Source organism: Onychomys torridus, unplaced genomic scaffold (assembly GCF_903995425.1).
Source record: "Onychomys torridus unplaced genomic scaffold, mOncTor1.1, whole genome shotgun sequence".
NCBI classification, from domain to species: Eukaryota; Metazoa; Chordata; class Mammalia; order Rodentia; family Cricetidae; genus Onychomys; species Onychomys torridus.
In genome coordinates, this window is record NW_023412517.1 from 63492 (window position 1) to 76145 (window position 12654).

Genomic DNA, 12654 nt, shown 5'->3' on the forward strand with positions numbered 1-12654 from the left:
TCCTTGCTGGTTTTTGATCGATTGCAGTTTTTGTAAGGTTTCCTTTTCCAAGAGAATCTTGTTTGGTGAGGAGTGAGAGCTAAAGCAAGAATGGGCTGCTGAGAATGGAAGAAAACAGTCTTCTCCAGGGAGGAATCCTCTAATTTGTTATCCAGTACCAATGGGTGAACCCTGAAATCAGGTAAATACAAGTAGCATTATACATAGAAACACACAGACACACACACACACACACACACACACACACACACAAAACCACTTATGTAAAAACAGGTAAAGAAAAAGGACCAAAGCCATGAATTTGAGAGGAAGTTTGTGTGTTGTTACTTGGAAGGGGTTGGAGGAAATAAAAAAAATGATAAAATTATATGTTAATTTCAAAAAATTAAGACATGGATCTACAGCCTATAAAATGTATTTATATTTGTACAAAAAATTAATTGTAATTGTATAATATATTTCTCAGAAAAATTAAAAAATGAATAGAGTATTGTAAAAATAAAAAAGATAGTGAATACTGGTGTGTAGAGTAACATTAGCTCAACTTAAGCAGAGATAACGCATTTTCAAACATTAGTCATGGGACATTCACAGACTTTGCCATGGCTTCTAATTTTTAGTTCACCCAAATGCCAAATCACCAAGATTTAATAATTTTAAAATTTTCTTTATTATTTTAAGTGATGATTATTATTATGTCTAGTTTCTTTTTTATTCACTTTGCTTTATTGGTTTAAAATCAGCAAATTTCCTTGAGACATTTTCTTACTTCCTGTTTTTTATTGGCCCCAAAATCTCCCTTCTACTATTCCACTGTCCTCTTCCAAGCTTATACTGTCCCTTGTCCATTATTTCTTCTTTCCCTTCCAAAACACATGTACTGTTTATCCTCCCTATCCCACACTGAGACCCTCTAATGGGTCCCTTTCAAGTTTCCTGGCTTCTATACACACTCACTTTTACATAAGCACACCTTTCTAAAAGTTAGAAGCTATGAAATTACACTTGGCACAGTGATACCTGTCTTTATGCACCTGGATTATATCACGAATAGAGTGGTTTCTGTTTCTTCTGTAACCATATCCTAGGGTGGTCTACAATGCCAATGAATGAGAAGGGGAATCTGTAAATATCTGGTCATTTCTTAAGGACTCAGCTCCTTTCCCCACTCTGCATGAACTACTTTAGATCCTAAGTTCCACTGAGGTTTTTCTCAGTTTTATCTGGCTGTCTTTCTGTCTGTGCATGATTGTTGAGTATGAAATGTCAACAGTGCCTATTCTGAGGATGCTTGGTACAGCCTGGTACTAATTCACAAATGCACTACCTGCTTCTTCAGTAAAACTAATACTATTAGAGAAGGTTTTGCAGACACTATCTTTCCCAGGAACAGTGTATGGTATCCTGAGAGTTTGCTCCTACTGCACTGATGGGGTTTCTAACCCACTGTCTTCCTTTCTCTCAATTACACTCTAGACTTAGGTGTAGCTAGAATTTTCCTGCCTGGCCCAGGGTCAGGAAAAATCTCTCTCAACTGCCAGTTCCACAGCTGCTCAAACCCAACCAAGTAAACACACAGAGACTTATATTGCTTACAAACTGTATGGCTGCAGCAGGCTTCTTGTTATCAAGTTCTTATATCTTAAATTAACCCATTTCTAATAGTATCTAAGTTGCCATGTGGCTTGTGGCTTACCGGTATCTTAACATATTCTCATGGTGGCCACTGGCAGTGTCTCTCAGACTCAGCCTTCCACTTCCCAGACTTCTCCTCTCTCCTTGTCCCACCTATATTTCCTGCCTGGCTACTGGCCAATCACTTTTTCATTTATTAACCAACCAGGGCAACACATTTAACATACAGGACATCCTACAGCACTTACAAGAGGTGCATTTTTATACTGAACACAGTTTCAATAGAAACATAAATCATTATCCCATCAGGTATCATTTATCAGATGTTATCTTTATCTGTTACTCCTTTCCTGGCATATTTTTCCTATTTTTGTTCTGTTATGCATTCTGTGAGATTTCATAAAAATAGATGTCCCCACTTCTCTAAGATCTCTGACCAGGTGTGTACATGTGCATGTGTTGTCTCTGTGCTGTGAATTTTCATAATAACTAGCTCTTAAACTGTTTTCCCTTGAATCCTCATTCCTATATGTTTTGTGTTCTTAATAATTGTTTTTTATATTAGGCAATTGTGGGTTTGAGACCCAACGATCATTCAGGAACTTCAAAGTCCAAATAGAGAGTCAACCTTAAGCAACTGCCTGAAGAAAAACACTTCTCACAAAGCTGCCTCAAATGCATTTTACAGTGAGCTTTAAAAGGCAAAGAACTCAGAAAAATTATGCCCTCATTGGTAACTGGCAGAGGGAACTAAAGCTACCAAGCACTTTAACAAACACAAAAGCACAGTTACCTGTACTTTATGCCCTCTCAGTTACTAGAATAGGGTTGGCTACATTCCTAAGAGACAATTCATGGAAGGGGTAGGAAAATAAAAGTCAGTTTCAGGTTAAACCAAAAATGACAACAAGGATACCTTGTCATAAGACCATAGATATATTCTGAGTGGTATTATAAATTTCTCAATACTCATGTTTAAATTTAGGTAAACAATATAATAAGAATCAATACATTTAAGTTATATGGCCTTTACTGAAATTGTCTTCTTTTATATAATGACTAGCAAATATTACTATTTTTTGGAATATTTTTCATATGAGCTGTCACTTTTCATTGTTTCTTATAGGCCAACATCATATTTTCATGAAAGCTGGGTTTGCTATGGAAACTAATGGCTCTTCTTCCATCAGTATGTTCACCTTAAAGCACTGATCAATTTCATAGTGATAACACAGAAAATGACTACTTGTGTCAAAATATTTGGAATGAGATAATTTTATGTGTTCTAGGCTAGCTTTGAATTCCTGATTGTAAATGACCCTCTGCTTACCCTAATCAGAAGCTCCATGGTTTAAATGTATCCTCCTTTTACCACAAGCTATAGGATTTGTTGTTATTCATTTTGACCAGAGAACTAGCTGGGGCATAAACTAAAGAATATTGTTCTGAATTACAGAATGGACTTCTCCATTCTGGCAATCAGAATTATTTTATTATCACAAACTATAAATGGAATTCTGGGAATTTTTTTCTTATGTTCTACTATCTAGTCCTTTACTACAGAAAATGTGTATTACAGCCCACAGATTTGATTCTTGTGCACCTGATGACAGCCAATGCCATGATCATACTCTCTTTAGGAGTGCCCCACACAATGGCAGCATTTGGGTTGATGCAGTTCTTGAATGATTTTGGATGCAAGATCCTAATATATATTCAAGTAGTTGACCAGAGTGTGTCCATTGGTACCACCTGTCTCTTGAGTGTCATCCAGGCTGTGATCATCAGATCCAGGGAAGCCTGTTGGAAGAATCATAAATTCAAAACTGTAAATTGTATATGCTGTTTCATTTCCCTGCTGTGGATCGCCTCCATGTTAATAGATTTCATTTTCTTTGTGTACCCACTTATCAAATGTAATAGCAAAAATATAACAACAAAACTAGAGTTTGCAAACTGTCCTACTGTAGAGTGTGATGAAATCAGTGACTCATTTTACGTAGCATTGATGGTGTGCCCTGAGGTCTTCTTTTTCTCTGCTGATCATCTGGTCCAGCAGCTCCATGATTTTCATTCTGTGCTGACACAAGCAGAGAGTACAACACATCTGCAACTCACATGGTTCAGCAGACACTCCCCTGAGTCCATAGCAATCAAGAACATCCTGGTCCTGTAGTCTACCTTTCTGGCTTTTTATACTTTCTCTTCTATCTTGCGAGGCTGCATTGTTCTTTTGTATAATCACCACTGGTGGCTGTTGAGCATCACTCGACTCATTTCTCTGTGTTTTCCATCTGTCATACCCTTTGTTCTTATGAAACATCACTCCATTGTTTCCAGGATTACTTGGATCTAGATCAGGAGTAAAAATAATTTATTCTTATTTATTTTTTTTAAAGATTTATTTATTTATTATATATACAGTATTCTGCCTGCAGGTGTCCCTGCAGGCCAGAAGAGGGCACCAGATCTCATTACAGGTGGTTATAAGCCACTATGTGGTTGCTGGCAATTGAACTCAGGACCTCTGGAAGAACAGTTGGTGTTCTTAACCTCTGAGCCATCTCTCCAGCCCAATTTATTCTTATTTTAAGTGCATGAATGATGATATGTTTTGTGTGGGATCTAGTTTTTTACTCACTCATCACCCTCAGAAGTTTAATATAGAGAAAGTTAAATAGGTAGTATCTTATCTTTCTAAGATTAACCAAAATTGATATGGAAATTTTGTCAGGTGCTTAATTTAGCAGTGTCCATGAGACTTACAGCTACTAGATTCTTCCCATGACCAGCTAACATGCACAGGAGCTAGACAATTTACTGATAAAACAAATAAAACTTCACTTCTTGTGGCTTTCATCTTGTTGGGGCACCTTGACTTCTTTTACTGACAACTTGATGGACCTACAACCTAACTGCAAGGAATACTGAAACCATTACTGGTCATCAACTTGTGCTTCTGGGAGGCCTGGTCCATTCACAACAACTTCTTCCTGCACCAGTACCAGAAGACTTCTCCAGACTTACCTTCTCTGATAGACTGCTTGTAATTGTTCTACAGAAATACCTGTTGACTTCTGAACATTCAAAGACTTTGGAAGATGCATTTCCTTGTTTCTTTGTTCTTTCACTGATTTGAGTCATATTGATGGTACTTCTTAAAATACTTTCCAGAATTCTGCCCTGGATCCACACGGATATTTATAGTTGAATCATTCTTAAAATTACAACTTCAATCTTTATCATAGATTATGTTGCCATAGCTTTGTTAGTTTATATCCAGGTTCTCTGTTCTATTCCCTATGCTTGACTGTTTCTTTTTATGAAAATGCAAGGATAACTTTATTACTTTGAGTCTGTAGTATAATTTGATGCCATGTTTGTGATTTACATCTTGTTTTTACCCCTTACAATTACCTTAGCTATTTGTGGTGTTTTGGGGCTTCAGACCACTTTTGATAGTTTATCCTCTACATTTAAACTATGAAACAAGATCTTCGATAGGCATGTCACTAAATCCATAGGTTAACATTTAAAAAAAAAAGTTTTTCCTTGTATTGAAAATAGATATATTTTGTCACATAATATCTTGTGATTGTGGTTTTCCCTCCCCCTTCTTCTCCCGGTTCTTCCTCATTTTTCCTCTTATCTGGATCCACATCCTGTTTGTCTCCTTTTAGGGAAAAACCTGCTTCTAAGGGACAATAATAAAATAAAATAAATTAACATAAAACAAAAACAAATACATTGAAGTTAGAGATGACAAACAGAAGAAAACTTGCTAAAGAAAAGGCATAAGAATCAGAGACCCACTTGTTCCTACACTCAGGAATCCAACAAAAACACAAAACTGAAAGCTATTACATATACTCAGATTCCTGGTGCAGACCCTCAAAGTTCATGTGCGTTCTCCCTATGTCTCTATGAGTTTATATGAGCTTTGATATTTACTTGGTGTCCTCCATCTCTCTGGTTCTTATATTTTTTCCAAGTCCTCTTTTGTCGGGTTGCATGAGCGCATACAGAAGGCATTTGCTAGAAAAATCCCACTAAGACCTCTAAGTTCTAATCTCTCTCTCTCTCTCTCTCTCTCTCTCTCTCTCTCTCTCTCTCTCTCTCCCTGTCTCTCTCTCTCTCTGTCTCTCTCTCTCTGTCTCTCTCTCTCTTTCTCTCTCTCTCTGTCTCTCTCTGTCTCTCTGTCTCTCTGTCTCTCTGTCTCTCCCTCTCTCATGTCTGGCTGTGGGTCTCTGTATTTGTTTCCGTCTTCTGCAGGAGGAAGCTGCTGTGATAAATTGCTCACCACGGCACTGGTCTATAAGTATAGCAGAATGACAATGATGGGCATGAGTTGATGTTGATGAAAAGTACATCAAAGAGCTCATGCTTGAGGTGAGAACAATGGAGAATGCTGGAATGACCTACTCTGCACCTACCAAGGCCCAGAACAAGGGATATAAATTGGCCAACCTTAACATCCATCCAATCTGTGATCTGTTGGCATAGGTGAAGTGACCAGTACTGCAGACTAAAAGCTACAAGATTTCCACAACACAGGGCAATAGCAGGATAATCAAGAAGAATTCCAGATCATGGGCTCTCATCAATGAACACTGGAAAGTAAAGATACATAGATAAAAGGGTTTGCTGCATGACTCACTGTAGTTGAAGTTTTCCTGGTCCTGCCTGGACCACAGTCAGGACAAACCTCTCTCACCCACCAGTACCACAGCCAAGTAAACACACAGATATTTATATTATTTATAAACTGTATGGTCATGACAGGCTCCTTGCTATCTGTTCTTGTATCTTAAATTAACTCATTTCTGTTAATCTATAGGTTGCCACATGGCTTACTGGTATCTTAACATCTGCTTCTCATGGCAGCATCTGGCAGTATCTCCTGACTCAGCCTTCCCATTCTGAGAATTCTCCTCTCTTTTTGTCTCACCTATACTTCCTGCCTGGCTACTGGCCAATCAGCACTTTATTTATTAACCAATCAGAGCAACACATTCACAGCAACTCATTGTGTCCTACCATAACTTCCATGATGAGATTGATTATTTTCCTTCTCAGTTTTTTTTTTCTTTTTCCTCTTAAATTTTGTTTTATTTTATTTGTGGGGAAGGTTTCATTGGATATGAAGGGACAGGGAAATGAATGGGATGAAGAAGCATGATGTGAAAGACACAAAGAATAAATAAAAAGAAGGAAAATAGAAGATAAAAGAGAACTGTCCCAAAGAAAATGACACAGACTTGAAGTGTCAAGAGTGTGTATTACTTTCACAGACAACTTGAATTGCTTGGAATTTGAGCATAAAAGCATGTGGAGTAGAACACAGAGGACATAGATGTTAGTCTAACATATTTGAATTAGAAGGAGGCACAAAACAAGGGGAAGAAAGACAGTTGATTGACAAGGGACTAAAGTCTAGGAAGGTCACTGGTAAGGACTGTGGACTAACAAAACCATAGAGTCACTCAGAGTTTGCAGGGTGGAAAAGGAAGCAATAGAGACTAGTGAGGTATGATGAGGTGTAGTGGATTCCTGAAAGTCAAAGGGGTAGAAATACAGTGGATACAGACAATTCATTCACAATGATCCTGTGAAGCCATTTAACCCTTTTTGACCATAGATATTGGTCTATAGTATAATGCACTTACCAGGTGTCAGAGAGTATATGACACAAATACCATTTGCTCAGAGTCTAAGTCTCATGCTTGCCCAGTTTTAGACACTAATAGCTGTCACCATGCCTAGGTATCTTTCAGATGTTGATTCAAATGTTGGATTCAGAACTGTATAATATAATATCTGAGCCTGTCTTTGGAAAAGGGACATACATAATGAGACTCATTGTTTTATTTATTTACTATACTATGATCAAGAAGATCTAACATCAGAGGAATACCATGTTGTGCTCAAACATCCCCATCTGGGATACAGTGAATGACTGTCCAGATGTACAGAATCTATATATTCTTCACTGTGATCTGTTCATTTCAACAAAAGCTACTTACAGATTAGTACAATTCCAATGAAAACCCACATTTCCACATAGCAGCCCCTAGAGGCACAAGCGCTGCCCCCACCAACTGGAAGAAGAGGTGAGTGACTTGTTTCCCAGCTAACTGTCCCAGTATCTAAGCTTTAACTCACATCCTGTGCCCCTCACTCTCTAATCTCAGCCACAACAACTAGCTAGCCAGTAAGAGACCTGTGGACAGGCCACTCCACCACTGCCTTCACCCACTGAACTCTTCAAGACCTACCCTACCACACAAACCCAGCAACTCACCATACCCCCCCTTGCCAACAATCTCCTGCAACATCAGTAGTCTCTGGAGGCACAAACACCACCTCCACCAATTGGAAGAAGTGGTGAGTAACTGGTCTTCCTGCTAAATTGCCCCAATATCCAGGCCCTAAGACCCCCGTGGGGGGGATATCCTCTGTTCTTCTCCCTCCTATCTCAGCCCCAGCAGCCAGCTACCAGGTAAGAGCCCTTTGGGCAGGCTTTTCCACCACCACCACCTTCACCCACTGGAATCTGTAATCTACAAAACCCATTCTGCAGCCCCAAACCACCAAACCCATCATTCTTCCCCCTGCCTCGTCTATAACCATCTCCCTCATCAGCATCCCCTAGTGGCACAAGCACCACATCTCCCAATTAGAAAATCAGCTTCCCATGAACAGCCTTCTCCAGCAACATCAGCAGACCCCATAGCCACAAGCTCCACCTACACCAGCTGGAAGAACAGACACCAGTCAAAACCTACACCACTTTGAGGACCAGAATCTATAGACAACAGCAAAACTGACACCAGTTGGAAGAACTGACCACATAGACACAAATAAAGGTCACTCCAGCCAGAAATACTGGATAATACACTGGATCTAGGCACCCAAATCCCCACAAACCTGAGCAGAGAGAGTGTCCTGTCAACCAGCCACTCACTAGAAGCTTGGCCAAAAATCAATAAAGGAAAGAGACAATAAAGGAACCAAAGACCCATCCAACAAAGACAGGCTAGCTTCCTAAACAAAGAGATCCACTTGCCTCTGTCTTCCAAGTATTGGGCTTAAAGGCAAATGACCAAAACCACCCAGCCATGATTTTGATCCAATTAATCAAACTTTACTTTTGTGCTGAGCAAAGCTGGCCCAGCAGCTGTACCCCCTGATTTGAGGTTTATGAGAACAATACAAGTTAAATTTCTAGGCTCCTTTTATATGTCAAAACCATACACTTAGGTTTGCCAGAACACAGAAACCTTGCAAGCAAAATACCAAAGAAGATAGCAGGTTAAGTTTATCTGGCAGAACACTCTGTGTTGTGGGAAAGAGTATAGATCAAGGCACAGTCAGAATCTGGAACAAGTCAAATTACAGAAAACAGAGAGTTTAGTTTTGTATTAAACAGAAATGAACTTATTTTGATCTTATAACATGGTGACTACTGATTTAAGATGGAGTCAGTCTGGTTCATTACATGAGGAGAAACTCATGCTATTATTCTTATCAAAGCACAAAGCAATAAACTGGCCTCTAAGCTCTGTTTTTTATGCTGACTGATTAGCATATCTCTCAACCCTTATTAGAGAAGCTTCTTTTTGAAGTCTATGGGAATCGACACATAGGACCATATTATTAAAGGTGAGAATAATGTACAGTGGCAGGCCCAGCTAAAAATCAGACATTTTAGTGGGGCGGTGGTGGTGCACACTTTTAATCCCAGCACTCGGGAGGCAGAACCAGGTGGATCTCTGTGAATTTGAAGCCATCCTGGGCTACCAAGTGAGTTCCAGGAAAGATGCAAAGCTGCACAGAGAAAACCTGTCTTGAAAAAAAATCAGACATCTGTATAATATTTCTTCCTCCAAAGAATCAGGAATCATCATGGAAAAAGAGGTAGAAAGTGTTAAAATGATTTAGTGATACATGATTCCAAGGATTCTGATTTTTTTCCAGATAAAACAAAGCCCTTATGCAAGTGAATTTACTTGTTATGACTGTGTGTGCAAACTTTGCACAGATCAATCTAGAAATATCCCAGCAGAGTAGAGATAGTTCAGAAATCCCACTCTTGCTGGAGATCTAATGGTCACAGATGGCTTCTGGGAGAGGATGTGTCAGATTTCTCCATTTTAGAGACTACTCATGATTCCAATGATGCCATTCTACTTGGCACACAGCAGTGTCATTAAGTAGACTTGGTGATTTTTAGTTTTAGTTTTGTTTTATTTGCTTCTTTGTTTTAAGGAGCACATACACATTTCAGTGGGTGGATAGGAAAGGAACTGGAAGGGGGTAATAATTTTTAGACTGACTAAGGCACATATGCATATATAAAACACTCAAATATTTGAAGTAATAAATGTTATAAATGTACTAAAAATGTTACACTATCTTTGTGATCTAAAATTAATTATGTCAGTTTGCGTTGGAAGAAGTCAGTGAAGTGTGGAATCCAAAGACACACAGATTTCTCTAACTTTCTCATGAATCTGAAGTCAAAGTTTCCAGCAGCTTCCACAGGAGACCTGGTCCAACTTCAGAGATCATTAAAACTCAGCTGCTCTTCAAAACACCTTGTCTCTTTGGAGAAAGAAACAAGGAAATCTGAAGTGTCTTTACTAATTAATTGCTAAAAGTTTTCATAAATTATCTAGTCTCACAAAGCTAATGCTGTCACTGTCATTGCACTAACTTTTTCATGAATCTGAAGTCAAAGTTTCCAGCAGCTGCCACAGGAGACCTGGTTCACCTTCAGAGATCATTAAAACTCAGCCTCTCTTCAAAATACCTTGTCTCTTTGGAGAAAGAAACAAGGAAATCTGAAGTGTCTTTACTAATTAATTGCTAAAAGTTTTCATAAATTATCTAGTCTCCCAAAGCTAATGCTGTCACAGTCATTGCTACTACAGGTGAAATAAAAATTGCATTTCTGGAGGGAGGTGAGGTCACAGCGTCACAGACCTCTACCTCACCCTAGAACAAACTCTCCCACAGTTATGCTTATTAATGAGACTGGATCTTCCCAGTGAACCCATCATCCTGCAGAGACAAGAGGCCAGGTGAGTGTTTTGTATTTCAATCTGAGTGGCAGAGTCAGCAGAGAAGAGATGCCTGGGTAAATACTCATGAATGCTAATAGGATCCGGGTAGAAACTGAACCCTGGAACAGGCAAAGAAGGCACTAGAAAAACTTCATACTAAGACATGAGCTGAACAGATCAAAGTGTTTCTAACCTTGTCTCAATTATTGCTTCTTACTGTGACATAAGTCCCCCAACAAGGGTGACTGTGGGTAACACCAGGATAATGCAGCCCATATGTAAATGTGCTGAAGGGTTGTGGTAATAAGTCAATGTGAGAATTCAACTCACTTACATAATGAGTAGTTTTATTTTTTTAATATACCACGGTTTAATGTCATAATAAACTTTAGAATGGAAATATAAGAAGCACACATCCCTGGGAAGTGCAGGGTGTGACAATGTTTGTGGAGTAAAAAGTATTTGTATGTTATACTACATTTATGATCTGGTTATTGAAACAGTAACTGAATCTATTGAATGGCCATTGCTACAATGATTGGTTTCAAGCCTCTCACCCTTGAACATGGGAAGGGAAAATGAAAGGGAAGGTACAGTATGAATATCAAGCAATGACCTCCAGGACAAAATGTGTCTTGAGTTATTTCTTCAGGTTTTATCATACTCCAATATTAATCACAACATGATAGCTTGCCTCCACTCACTTTTTAACATTATTAGTAATGGAAGACAGAGCCTTGTGCATGGTATCCCAGAGTTCCACCATTCAGCTAAATTGATATTCACACAAAGTATGCTATATCTTCAAAGACAAGAAGTAAGGTTTCACATTCTTATTTTTTTTAAAGATTTATTCATTATGTATACAGTATTCTGCCTGCATGTCTGCCTGCAGGCCAGAAGAGAGTGCCAGATCTCATTACAGATGGTTGTGAGCCACCATGTGGTTTCTGGGAATTGAAATCAGATCTTAAGAAGAATGGCTAGTGATCTTAACCTCTGAGCCATCTCTCCAGCTCTAAGGTTTCACATTCTTAAGATTGCACTTTATTATCTCACATGCCACTCTTCAATTTGAATGCATCATAGATTTCATTGTAATTGACTCATCGATATAAAAATTAAGAAATAAACTAGGTATTTTGAGACAAACTTTAACACAAGGACATGGGAAGCATAGGGAGGCATATCTCTATGAATGTGAGGCTAAAATAATCTACACAATGAACAACTACATCATCACAGTGACACCAGGTCTTGAAAAATAACAAAAAAAAACCCAGCAAGTACATGCTTTTATTTAAAAGAAATGTTATAGGAATTGAATATTCTTAATCGATTATTTGTTAATTACATATTAGAATTTCATGTCTTATTTTGTACAGATTAATCGTGTAAGTAATTCATCTGTACGTATCTGCTAAAGCCTTTACACCTCCACTGACAACAATTCGTATTTCTGGTGGCATTATAAACATCAGGTCCATCTTGTATCTCTGAAATAAAACTGGAGTTAGGACACTTTCCTGTCAGTCACACTGCACTGTGAAAACTGCACTTTACTAAAAACTTAGAAGCACTAGAACTTGACATTTCCTATGATGTAAACCTTTATGTCAAAACTAAAAGTTATTTCTAAAAAGATTTATATGTCTGTCTTTATTTTGTGTGCATATATGTTTTTGCCTGCATGAAAATATTAGCTCCTTGAGAATGCAGTGCCTGCAGAGGCCGCTAGAGGGGGTGAGGGAACTCCATGGAATTAGAGTCTCAGGCAATTATAAGGCATATATATGCTAGGAACCAAAACCAGGTCCCTTACAGTAACAGCACATTTTCCTTACCACTGAGCAGCCTTTCTAGTACCCCGTAATGAAAAAATTTTAAAACCAAATACATACAACCAATAAAGTGATCAAAAATCAAATGAGGAACACAAACTGCACTGAAGGGG